The sequence below is a fragment of the Dioscorea cayenensis genome, chromosome 17 (genome assembly GCF_009730915.1).
Source record: "Dioscorea cayenensis subsp. rotundata cultivar TDr96_F1 chromosome 17, TDr96_F1_v2_PseudoChromosome.rev07_lg8_w22 25.fasta, whole genome shotgun sequence".
NCBI classification, from domain to species: Eukaryota; Viridiplantae; Streptophyta; class Magnoliopsida; order Dioscoreales; family Dioscoreaceae; genus Dioscorea; species Dioscorea cayenensis.
The window spans coordinates 15304083-15315928 of NC_052487.1; positions in this window are offsets into that span (position 1 = coordinate 15304083).

Consider the following 11846-nt stretch of genomic DNA (forward strand, 5'->3'; position numbering starts at 1 on the left):
CCCCAAGACCACTTCAGATTATCGTCCTATTTCTATGTTTAATGTTTGCTATAAAATTATTACTAAGATCCTTGCTGGAAGACTGAAATCAACCCTTCCCAACCTTGTTGGTAGAGAGCAGGTTGGTTTCGTCCAAGGCAGATCTCCTGCTGATAATATTATAGTTATCCAAGAAGTGGTTCACACTCTAGATAATGACTATAGCAATCCCCCTAGGATGGTTGTTAAAATCAATATTAAAAAAACCTATGACACTATTAATTGGAAGACTATTCTTGCTACTCTTACTTTGATGAAATTTCCTTCTATTTGGATTTCCTGGATCCATGCCTGCATTTCCTCCTCTAGTTTTGCCTTTCTAATTAATGGTAATCCTACCAGATACATTAAAAGCTTCAGGGCGGGTTAGACAGGGTGATCCTTTATCTTCATTTTTGTTTATTCTTGTCTCTCAGAACCTCACATCCATCCTCAATTGAGCCTTTACTATCGAAATGATTCTTGGTTTTGATCTCATATTGCATCATAATTTCAATCACCTAATGTATGTTGTTGATCTCATTTTAATTTCCAAGGCTTCCAAGAATGTTGCTAGAAACATTCGTTTTTGTCTCTCTTTGTACTCCAATTTTACAGGGAAAAAATCCAAACTTTGGTAAATCAGCAATTTTCTTCCCTAAATGGTTGAATGTCAGGCTTATGAGGGGTATTGGAAATATCCTAGGTCTTTCTATAGGCTCCTTTCCTTTCACTTACCTAGGTATCTCTATTTCCCCTAAGAAAATTCCTGCTGCCCATTTCCACTCCCTTGTTACTCATTTCAAGAACTTGGTCTCTTATTGGCAAAATTTGCATATTTCACATGCTAGAAAAGTGATCCTAATTAATAGCATTCTTATGGCTATTCCCACTTATACTCTAGCTATCTACTTTCTCCTGGATGATATCCTTGATAAACTTGTTAAAATAGCCAGAAATTTCCTTTGGAGTAAAAGTAGCAATCGAAGTGGTCTTCTATTAGTTTCTTGGAGCAATGCTACACTTGACAAGCCTGATGGGGGGTTGGCTATTAGAAATCCAAGCCACACACGCACTGCCTTTGCAACTAAAAATGTTCTAAAACTCCTAAATAAAAAAGATACTATTTGGGTTGATATTCTCTATCTAAAATACGGCAGTGTGCATCTTTAGAATTTTAATATTCCTCCTAAATGCTCTTGGTTCTTTGGGTCTCTTTGTAGGACTCTTGATGATATTAAATATCATATTCAAATGAGCTCTATCAATCCACATTCAGTCTCAGTTTTTAATGATCCTTAGATCTTTGAAACTCCCTATAAACCTCAAGCCTACTTTTGTGAACATGGACTTATTGAAAATGAAATTCATGTTACTGATTTTATAGTTGGTTCGGACTGGAACTGTGCTCAAATTCTCAATTTACACGGTAGTCATTTGAATTCTTCTATGATGAACTCGAGCATCAATGATACTCAGAATTTGAATCAGTGGACTTGATCTCAAGGTTCTAAGGGACGCAATATTGTGAGAATTTTGTACAAGTCCTTGAAAAGTTTAAATCTGGAAGATCAATTCTGGAGAGGTTGGAAGAATCTGTGGAGTTTTTAATGTTGCTCCTAGAGCAAAATTTTTCACTTGGCTTTTCATTGATGGTAAGGTGAAAACCTTAGAGTTGTGACACACCTCTTGCGTGTGTGTACCGCAATTGCACAGGTCGTCGAAGTAATAATTACCTTGGTGAGTGGGTAGTTGTATCCACAAGGAATTGTGATCAGAAACACAAGAATTGCTAATTAACTATGAAGAAAATGAATTAATAGTGATGTGAACAAAGTGAATGCAAATAGAAAAGACGAAGGAGGCGTAAGTAAATGATAGGAGAGGCAATCGACGAAAAGCGGGGCACCCGGACATTGCTCACCCTAGGATTATTGCTTCAAGTGCAAGACCAATCATTATGTCTCCTAACTGATATTTAATGAGTCGTGGAAATCCTTAAACACACGGTCCCAAACCTGAGGTCAACCATGACTAACCCTACACTATGTCCCGGTGGATAAATCGCTCAATCTCAACACCTCACACTGTACAAAGTCGCTTAAAGCTCTAAAGACTCCAAGTGATAAACCCTATTCCCTAATATAGATCTAACTCTTTTGTCCAAACGAAAGACCCCTAATCATAATTAAGCCCCAGATACTAAGGATTACTTCAACTCTTCACTCTATTGCTTACGCAACTAAGCTCTAGTGGAGTTCGTATCTTAGCACTTCACTCTATTGTGACCTCAAAGAACTCTTGGAATGTGGAGGTAGGATAAATCACACCGGAGGAGAAAGGGGACGTTCCACTACCTCTTGACTCACCCTCTCAACTCTCTCCAATCTAGCATTGTCTAACCCTCATGGTGTGTCACTCATCCACAAGAATTACCAAGATGGATTCTCAACCCTAGTATCACTCTAAGGGAAAATCAACTCAACAAGCATTCAAGCTTGGTACTCAATTAAAACATCAATTAAAGAAAGCATAATAAAAGGTTAATGAAACAAAATCATCCTAGTGTTTACAAGTCCAAGCACCCACTAGGGGTTTAGCTCTCCATGGAGCAAGATACAATCAACAATGGAATTGAAAGTAAAAGCATCCAATCCATAAGTAAAACCCCCTTGGTGTCCGTGTCGATGGTCTTGTGGAGTAGCCGCGTCTTCTCCAAGGGTTCCCTCGTCAAGCCTAGGGCACATCTCACTGAATCGGTGCCGAGGAAAGCTTCCCCAATAACTATCTTCCTAAGGAACGCGGCGTTGAAGGCCGTCAAACCACTCCAAAAATCTAGCCAAAGCCTCTCCAAACCCTAGCCGCGAGCACCCCCAAAGATGGGCAAAAGATGGGAAAAGATTGGGAAAAGATTCTTCAAAACGGCTAAAATCGAGATTTAAATAGGGCTGGAATCGGGCATCCACACGCCCATGTGAATCTGCAGGAATTGATTTTTTGTGGCCTGTGAAAAGTAACTGCTACAGTAATTTTGCTGCAGTAAACTACTACAGTGCTCCACCAAAAAACTCCCGAATCCACACTTTTCATCGAGGCCACATGAACGGGCACATATCCATAAGGTAGATTGCGTTGCATCTTCAATAACATCACATTTGAAGAGGATCTTGCTAGCGTTGCACTAGTCAGAACATATGAGTGTGATTGTCTTTGTGCCTCTCCAATTTGCATGTTCTCTTGAGCACAACGGAGGTTGGCACACACTCATATGTCTTTGAGCACAACTTGTGTCTTCACGTTTGTTCATTCCAAGATTTTATCAACAAAGTGCATTCATAATCTATTTTGGCTCCTTTCTTCTATACTTGTCTCCACAACTCTACATGCACAAAAGAACACAAATACACATGTATAAGCGATAAAATCTAAGAAAAATAATGCTCATTGTAAAAAAAGAATACTTCATATTACTAATACACAAGCACATATCAAGTTGCTACATTCTTATAACCTTGTCTCGGATGCTACTTGCCTTCTCTATGGACTTTAGAAGAAGAATAATGATCATCTCTTAAATTTCTGCCCCAAAACTCATTTGGTTTGGAGACATATTGAAGAGTTTATTTTTGGACATTTTTGTTTGAATTTCAATATAATGTCAGGGTTATGGTTGGAAAATATTGACTCGTTAAAGACAAAATTGAAGGCTTCAATTGTTGTTGCTGCAATTTGGAACATTTGGAAAGCAAGATGCAATGCTATTTATAAAAAGCACAATATTGACACCTTCTGGTTGAATCAGTGATTCAACAAGTGAAAGAGTACATCACGAGTGATTGTATTCAAAGGGAAAATTTCTTTCTTGATATTTATAGTTGTTATCCTTTTATACATTATCTTTTCACTAATGCTTCATGGATTGCAAGTTCTAATTCTTGTGGAGGTGGTCTCTATGTGCTTAACAATGACAACAAAATCTCCATGGTTGGTGCTAGCCCCATTCTTACTGTCACTAGCATTGAAGCTGAATCAATTGCAGTGGATCTCGGGTTCAAGATGGCAAAGATTTGGAACCTTAATATAGCTATCATTTTCATTGATTGCATTGATGTTCAGCACCTTTTCACTCAAACTAGACTGGATGTGCCAAACAATTTGAAACTTAATTTTGCAACAATCAAGCATGATCAAGATCTTCGATACATTGCAGTGGAGGTTATACCAAGGGATTGGAATCACTTAGCTGATAAGCTCACTGCACACGGGAGATCACGCCATGACATTTCGCTTTATCACCAAGGTTATGATCTCTCAAGATGGTTGATGAAAGAAGCAAAGAAGTTAAATTATTGTTTCAATTAATTGTGCTTCTTCCTTTTTGTTTTTTAATTTTTTATTTGTTGTTCCTGTTCCTCTCTTGCTTTTTCTTTTTTTAGTAGTATTCAGTCTCGTTTGTATTCCTGGTAGTTTCCTTTTCTTTCAATATATTACCTACTCTGTAGCTTCTTTTCATCCAAAAAAAAAAAATTGTCTACTGATGAGGGAAAATTCTTTTTTCTTCAAGCATTCAGTTGATATTTGTGTGTTCATTGTTACTTTTTGTGTGTTTATTGCTACTTCATGTTGGTACATTTGACACATTGAGAGAAAAATTAAATTATTTTTGCATAATTGTTTCAGTTTAATGTGAAAACTAAATCAATTTGTTGAATTTTACTTGTTGAATTTGTTACACAAGGGATTTTATTGCCTAGTTTGATGATATAAATAAATTGATTTATTTACAGTCTATATAGTTTGATGATATATCTAGTTTGGTGATGTATGGATTTCTTTCACTTGACAGTGTCCTAGTTAAATTGGATTTTTAGTATAGGTTTGATGATATATCTAGTTTACGGATAGAGAACAAAATTAAATTAATCACTTGCATGATAGTTAGTATTGGATTGTTAGTATAGGTTATTGTAGTTTCTAGATAGAGAACAAATTAAATTAATCACTTGCATGATTGTTTCAGTTTTGCTTAAAACAAATTAAAGCTAAAAATAAAAATAAATAAATAAATAAATAAAAAGTATATGCCTTTAAAGTGAGAAAATATAAGATGTGGTTTTTCTTTTTGTTTTGATTGTTATTCTAGTTTTATTATCTATGGATTCTTTTAGGATGGTAACTGCTTAATTGTTGTTGACTTTGATTGTTAATATAGACTGATGTAGTTAATACATAATGAGAAAAATTAAAATTAATATCGTACATGGTTGTCTCAATTTTATTGAAAAATTTAAATGCTCAAAAGAAAAACAAAAAAAAAACAAAAAACAAAAAACAAAAAGTAAATGGCATATGCATGTTGGTTATTACAGTATGGTCATTACACTGTATGTCATTAGAACACATGATAGTCATTACATTGCATGTCATTAGAACACAAGTTTCTAGTGTATGGTGACCTAATTTTTTTTATTTTATTATTTTTAATTTATTTATTTATTTTAACGACGCATGCTGGTTATCACAACATGGTCAGGATAGTAAGGTTATTAGGGTATGTAATTTTGCTCATTAAGGGTTTCATAAATGTAATCCAATAATACCCTACAAACTGTTTAAGTTTTATTTATTTATTTATTTCATAATTTGTTTATCTTGTTTATTAATTGTGATATTTCTTTTTAAATTTTCAAGGTTGTGTAACCTCATTCCCACAATCATAGTCTTTTCACCATGGTGTCGACATCCCTTGGTTTCTCATGGTGTTAGTGTCTCTCCGAAACGAAAGAGGAAGGAGATGCACTAATGTGAAGGGATTTCCTAGTGATATGGCGGACCCTGTCTAACATGGATTAAATTGAATGATATGAATAAGCCAAATAAGCATGATGACGTGTTACCTGGGTGTTGAGTTGCATGTCGGTGAAATCAAATTAGAGGTAAACACCATTTTGATTCAAATTGAAGTTTAATAACCAAAGTGAAAATAGACCATAGTTTAGTAACCTATTAAACAAATTAACCTCACACACATGTGCTCTCACCTTGCATAGGTTTGGGGTTTCATCTCAAGTTCTCCGTGAAACAAACACTTTATGCAAAAAGACCTACTAGCTACCAATAGGCGAAGAGACGGTTGGTTTCTCTTTGCAATCTCATCTTATGTCTTATATATATTGGATAAGAGTTCTTATTATTTCTATTTGCCAGTTTTAAAATAATATATTTTAATGTATTACATATATTTTAACCACATATTTGTTAATGTGCATACAAATTTTTAAAAATGCAAGACAAATATTTTAAACAGTTTTTAAAATATTAAAAAATAAAATAATAATAATAATTTTTTGGTAGCAAAAAACCAAAAATAAAAAACAGTATCAAAAGCCCATTTAGCTATTAATTTTTTAAAAAATAATATTTTGATAAAATGTTTTTGGTCTTATAGGTTTATAGGTGTTGAGCGAAATTGGGACAGTTATAAATTTAAACTTCCATAGTCACGAGTGCTTAGTGAATTAAAGAGGTGAAGAAAGAAAAGTGGTATTTCCATTATTTTACATTGTTTGGATGGCCAAATTTCATCAAAATATGAAAAATATGAGAAAATTATATGCATATTTCAAAAAATTATATTCCATTATCTCAATAAATAATATAATTATGAACCCATCCAATAAAATTCAACCTTTTTTTCTTATATGACTTATTTTAATAAATAAAATAATCACATATACAGTCAGAGGAGTATGCATGGACCAAAAATTTAATTGTATAGCCCGTGCCTTCACCGGGTGATACAAAATTGGGATTGCAACCCCATACCCACAGCTAGAAACACCAGTGAGACTTGAACTAGAGGCTTGTAAATCTCCATTCTAACGCCTCATTATGCAGTAGAGTCGATGTCTCTAGGTTATGATTCCCTTGATTATACAGTTATTATTAGTAAAACTATTTTTGTCACATTCAAAACTGAAATATCTAAAATATGTACCACACAAAATATTATATATATATATATATATATAACTTTTAACCTTTTTATAGCAATACATATAATTTTTAAAAATAAAATAATTAGAAAAAAGTGTGTGAATTTGTTTTGAAGTGGAATTTCAGTAGCCTTCGCAAAATAAAAGTGATCACTTCTGGGTTCAGTGATTTCAATTTTGTCAAAAAAAACACCCTTAAATGGGAGGGAGCCATCGATATCTAGGTACAAATTGATTTGCACTATCTCTCATTAATTGAACTTCCAAAAAAAATTTTCAAATAAATGCACCTAGAATTCAGCATTCTAAAACCATCATTTGTGCTATGCAACATGACAAAACCTTAAGTGCTACACAAGTGCCTGCCTATTTCTAACAGGACAAATCTGAAGCATAGCTTCTAATACTTCTGCAGAAAAATAATGGCTAAGTTTTGGATGCAGAGTGCATGATTTTCAAAACATCTAATGCTATTTATCTAAAACCAAAACATGACGTGCTTGATCCAAGCTACCATGAACTTCTTGTTAGAATATATTTACCTAATTGAGTTGTGAAATTGAGAATGACCCCTTGTTTAATAGGTTATTAGAGCTTGATCTTGGACTTCCATGAAATGTAAAACGATTGAAGGTTTTTAGCATTCTCTTATTGAAAAATTGCACATAACAACTGGTGTTTATGCAAAGGGCATTATGTAAAGCCATGAACTTTGTTGGGGGACGCTTGTTTTGTTGGACTTAGAGTTACATGCAACTCAAAGTATTGGGTCCGTAGAAATCCAATGTCTACTTCATTAGATTTCTAAATCCAATACAACTCATAATACACCAAATAGGAGATTTGGCTTACGGCCAATAAAATCAAATCAGCCGAAAAAAACCAAATCCTTATTGTGGTGTATTATGAGTTATAAAGGGATGGTAATCACACACCTACCTCATTAATTGTCTTGCAGAAATAATAATGTTGTACTTCTTACTTATTCTATTTTTATAAATTATTTTGCCCGTCTTTTCTTTTTTCAATTCCTTGTTCTTTACTTGATGTTTTACTTTTTGTTTTTTTTATTCTCCTATCCTCTATAGGGGTCCTAACAAGATCTTATCATTTGAAACATGATTTTTATATATAATTCATAATATCATCATATTATACAAAAAAAATTATTTTTTTTTTAAAAATAATACTTATTCGGTTTATATATTTAAATACTAATAACAATGGTTATTAAAAAAATATACATACAATCATTGTATAACATTTCTAACATTTATTAATTTATTAAATCTAATCTTATTTAATAAATTGTAATTCCATTTGAAGTATTTTTTAGTGGAAATTGCTAAAAACACCCCCAAAGTTTGCAATATGCATATATTCTCCCCCTAAATTTGAATATCCATAAAAACCCCTTCCTTTTGAATACAATGATTTTTTAAACCCCCAAGCATCTAACAGTGATTGATAAAGTTAATTTGGATTTTTTTGGACGAAATTGTCCCTTGCGTGGGAAGTTGTGGCAAGTGTGATAGGGTTTGAGTATAATGCCCTTGGGTTCAATGAGTTTCTATTTAAAACATGAGGCTTTTGTTTAAAATATGAGGTTTCTATTTAAAATATAAGGTTCTGTTTAAAAAATAAGTTTTCTGTTTAAGAAATGAGTACATGCATTACTCTTCATGATAACCTAAATTCTTTTGTTTGTAGTTATAATGTAATCATGCTAACCTAAATTTTTTCCCACAAACTTATTAAATTTTTAATGTAAATATCGTTATCTCCATATAATAAAGAACGACCATCTTTATGCTTGTTTATCTTTGTTTAACTATCGATGTTTCTGTTTAATATATTGCGTTTACGTTTAAAAAAGTGCTTAAATATCGTTGTTTCTATTTAAATATGTACGAGTGGCCAAGATTAATTGGTTTTTATACCTAGGATTAATTTGTCACGTAAATATTGATTTTTCTGTTTAAATATCAATGTTTCTGTTTAAAAAATGAGTTTGCTGTTTAAAAAAAATGAGTTTTCTGTTTAAGAAATTAGATTTCTGTTAGGTTTCTGTTTAAGAAATGAGTTTTCTGTTTAAGAAATGAGGTTTATGTTTAAAAAAATGAGCTCTCTATTTAAGAAATGAGTTCTCTGTTTAAGAAATGAGTACATGTATTACTCTTCATGCTAACCTAAATTCTTTTGTTTGTAGTTATAAATTTGTTTGTAGTTATAATGTAATTATGCTAAGCTAAATTCTTTTGTTTGTAGTTATAAATTTGTTTGTAGTTATAATGTAATCATGCTAACCTAAATTCTTTTTCACAAACTTATTAAATTTTTAATGTAAATATCGTTAACTCCATATAATAAAGAACGACTGTCTTTATGCTTGGTTGTCTTTGTTTAACTATCGATGTTTCTGTTTAATATATTGTGTTTATGTTTAAAAAAGTGCTTAAATATCGTTGTTTCTATTTAAATATGTACGAGTGGCCAAGATTAATTGGTTTTTATACCCAGGATTAATTTGTCATGTAAATATTGGTTTTTTGTTTAAATATCAATGTTTCTGTTTAGAAAATGAGTTTGCTGTTTAAAAAAATGAGTTTTCTGTTTAAGAAATGAATTTTCTGTTTAAAAAATGAGATTTCTGTTAGGTTTCTGTTTAAGAAATGAGTTTTCTGTTTAAGAAATGAGGTTTCTGTTTAAAAAATGAACTCTCTGTTTAAGAAATGAGTTCTCTATTTAATAAATGAGTTCTCTATTTAAGAAATGAGTACATGCATTACTCTTCATGCTAACCTAAATTCTTTTGTTTGTAGTTATAATGTAATCATGCTAACCTAAATTTTTCCCACAAACTTATTAAATTTTTAATGTAAATATCGTTATCTCCATATAATAAAGAACGACCATCTTTATGCTTGTTTATCTTTGTTTAACTATCGATGTTTCTGTTTAATATATTGCGTTTACGTTTAAAAAAGTGTTTAAATATCGTTGTTTCTATTTAAATATGTACGAGTGGCCAAGATTAATTGGTTTTTATACCCAGGATTAATTTGTCACATAAATATTGGTTTTCTGTTTAAATATCAATGTTTCTGTTTAAAAAATGAGTTTGTTGTTTAAAAAAAATGAGTTTTCTGTTTAAGAAATTAGATTTCTGTTAGGTTTCTGTTTAAGAAATGAGTTTTCTATTTAAGAAATGAGATTTATGTTTAAAAAAATGAGCTCTTTATTTAAGAAATGAGTTCTCTGTTTAAGAAATGAGTTCTCTATTTAAGAAATGAGTACATGTATTACTCTTCATGCTAACCTAAATTCTTTTGTTTGTAGTTATAAATTTGTTTGTAGTTATAATATAATCATGCTAAGCTAAATTCTTTTGTTTGTAGTTATAAATTTGTTTGTAGTTATAATGTAATCATGCTTACCTAAATTCTTTTTCACAAACTTATTAAATTTTTAATGTAAATATCGTTAACTCCATATAATAAAGAGCATTGTCTTTGCTTGGTTGTCTTTTTGTTTAACTTCATCGATGTTTACGTTTAATATATTGTGTTTATGTTTAAAAAAGTGCTTAAATATTGTTGTTTCTATTTAAATATGTACGAGTGGCCAAGATTAATTGGTTTTTATACCCATGATTAATTTGTCATGTAAATATTGGTTTTTTGTTTAAATATCAATGTTTACGTTTTAGAAAATGAGTTTGGTGTTTAAAAATGAGTTTCTATTTAAAAAAATGAGATTTACATTAGGGTTTCATTTAGAAATGAGGGTTTCTGTTTAAAAATGAACTCTCTGTTTAAGAAATGAGTTCTCTATTTAATAAATGAGTTCTCTATTTAATAAATGAGTACATGTATTACTCTTCATGCTAACCTAAATTCTTTTGTTTGTAGTTATAATGTAATCATGCTAACCTAAATTCTTTTCACTGAAACTTATTAAATTTCTAATGTAAAATATCGTTATCTCCATATAATAAAGAATGACCAGGTCTTTTATGCTTGGTTGTCTTTGTTTAACTATCGATGTTTTCATTTTAATATATTGCGTTTCACGTTTAAAAAGTGCTTAAATATCGTTGTTTCTATTTAAATATATACGAGTGGCCAGAGATTAATTGGTTTTTATACCTAGGATTAATTTGTCACGTAAATATTGATTTTTACATTTTAAATATCAATGTTTCTGTTTAAAAATGAGTTTTATTTAACAAAATGAGGGTTCTTTGTTTGAAAATGAGCTATCTTTTTTAAAAATGAGCTCTCTCATTTAAGAAATGAGTACATGCGAAAAGAATCGAAAAAGAATGAAAAAATGTATGCAAAAAGGTTTAAGAACGATGATGGAATTTCATAATCGTGAGGGGCAAAAGGAAGTAAACAATAAAAGAAGGGTCATCGATGTATTCAAAAACTCATAGAAAGTACATTTTGGGAAGTTTTGAAATTCTTGAGGGTAGTATGATGAATTTTTTTCAATTTTATGTAAAATTAATAACTTGAATTAGACTTATAGAGCAATTTTTTTTTGATAAATTCATTTTAACTATAATATTACTTAAAAATATGCAAATAAATTGGTAATTAATCTATATATACATAAGATAATATTAGGTAGAATGTGATTTATTAAATTGTTGTCAATAATATATTTAGATAATATTATCCTAGAATTATTTTTAAGTTAATATAAAGAAAAACGGATATTTTTATAAATTTTTAAATGTATTTTAGCTTTTAAAATCATTTTAAAAATTTATAAACAACTTACAAATTGTTGAAAAAATGTATTAAACAAATATATATATATATATAT